At 47.9% G+C, this 1934-nt stretch overlaps 1 long non-coding RNA gene across 4 annotated transcripts; it reads left to right on the forward strand.

Moving 5' to 3' along the window:
• The first annotated feature begins 79 nt into the window (after positions 1-79).
• LOC108536381 (uncharacterized) lies at positions 80-1677 on the forward strand. 4 transcript variants are annotated; one of them, XR_001887503.1, is made up of 3 exons: positions 80-184; positions 537-908; positions 1592-1677. It is a non-coding gene; the product is annotated as an uncharacterized LOC108536381 (long non-coding RNA). The 4 variants fall into 4 exon arrangements; XR_001887502.1 differs by lacking the exon at positions 1592-1677 and having other exon boundaries at positions 537-573; positions 652-1514; XR_001887501.1 differs by lacking the exon at positions 1592-1677 and having other exon boundaries at positions 537-573; positions 708-1514.
• Positions 1678-1934: the final 257 nt, after the last annotated feature.

Here is a 1934-nt window from a genome sequence, read left to right on the forward strand (position 1 = left end):
GGGGGGAGAGCACTCCTGTGGCACATAGAAATGACGATTGGGTTTCTATTCATTCTGACAGATTTTGGAGTGAAGGGCACCGTTAAAAAGTAAAGCACAAAGAGCAATTCCTTGGGCGACCAGGCACCACCTAGGGAAGAAAGGTGGGGATCCTGGTCCCTAGGCTGGCAGCAGCTGAGACCTGGTAGGTTCCTCAGCCCACCAGGTGATGGCCAAGTGAGACAGGCTTCAGGGGCTCCTCTCCAAAGAAAACAGTCATTTTTCTTCCTACCTGTCTCTTCCAGTGTTTGAAAGCTCCCCCCAGAAACTGAACTGTGAAAGGAGCAAGAGTGGGAATGAAGAATGTGCTCTGACACTTCAGTCTGAGAGTATTTCTTGCCTGGAAAGAGAGGCATCACTCCCAGATGTGTGGGGGTCTTCACCCTTTCAGGAATAAGACAGGGTGTATTTACAGAGCACCTCCCCACGTTGGGCTGGGTGCCAGGGTCACTGTCTACTCCCCCTGATTTGACCTCCCATAAACATTCTATTTTCAGGTCCATGCAGAGACCTTGACTGAGGTGGTGAATAAAGGTGGGTAGCCTTTCTCACAGTTCTGCCTTTAGGACAAAGAATGGAAAGCCTCCCGTGACTATATTCGCTAACTCTCAGCCCAGTCCAGATCACCCACCAGCCAGTGAATGGGACCTCATCTGTGCCCAAACTAGGTGCAGCTCGGTGCCCTCCTGTGGTATTTCCAGCTCTCCAGCCTCCTCCTGCCCCCAGCGCCCAGACCTTGTGGAGCAGTTTCCAGGACAAAGCAAGGTTATGTCTCCATAACACCAAACATTCCCAGGTGTGGCAGGCAAGCCATTGATTTACAAGAGAGGAGGAGAGAGGAAGAGAAAATCAGAAAAGCCACTTTCTTGGTAAAGAGACGTCAACTTTCTCACCATTGCTGTTCCATAACACAAGGAGACCTGGCCCATGCTCAGAGGGGAAAGACCCCTGGGTGTTCATGGAAAACCTTTAAGCACAGTGAGACCTAATGTTAGCAGATGGGGGGATGAAAGAGAGAAATTCCCCCATGGAGTATGCCTAGAACAGGCCTTGTATACAGCATCCCCCTCTTGCCTAGAGACTTGAAGGGCCAGGCTTCCTGTCATTGCCTCACGCAAACATAGCCCAGGAAGCCACTACACTGATAGCACTGATCACCTCCAGACAAATCCGCCTGCACCTGCACAGTCACATAGACTTGGACAAAACCCCATCCTCACTAAGGAAGACCTAACAACTTGTATCTTCTCACCCCCATTCTTGTCCCCTGTCTTTATCAAAAAGCCAGGAAAGCTGCTTCTTCAGACACTTTCTGAGCTGGCTATATTTTGAAGGACAAAAATATATATATATTACTCTTTTGAGAGTATTGTGTCTGCAAGGTAGGCTCACATTATTTTCGATGTTCAGTTTATGACTGGAGTTCAAATAGACTGCTTATTTTAGAAGAGTTTTCAATTTTGAATTTTCTTTTTTGCCCAACTGTGTGCATTTGTTTGGTTTTTAACTCACCACATGAATATGACTATAGATGTTTTTTTTTTTTTCCTAGTGGACCATTGTCAGATTCACAGTTGCCTTTAAAAAATATTTGTTGGCCAGGCACGGTGGCTCACGCCTGTAATCCCAATACTTTAGGAGGCTGAAGCGGGTGGATCACCTGAGGTCAGAAGTTCGAGACCACCCTGGCCAATATGGTGAAACTCTGTCTCTACTAAAAATACAAAAAGTAGCCAGGCGTGGTGGCACACGCCTGTAATCCCAGCTACTCAGGAGGCTGAGGCAGGAGAATCGCTTGAACCTGGAAGGTGGAGGTTGTAGTGAACCGAGATCACGCCACTGCATTCCAGCCTGGGTGACAGAGTGAGACTCCGTGTCAGGAAAAAAAAAAAGAA

This window comes from Rhinopithecus bieti, unplaced genomic scaffold (assembly GCF_001698545.2).
Source record: "Rhinopithecus bieti isolate Rb0 unplaced genomic scaffold, ASM169854v2 scaffold_641, whole genome shotgun sequence".
Classification (NCBI taxonomy): domain Eukaryota; kingdom Metazoa; phylum Chordata; class Mammalia; order Primates; family Cercopithecidae; genus Rhinopithecus; species Rhinopithecus bieti.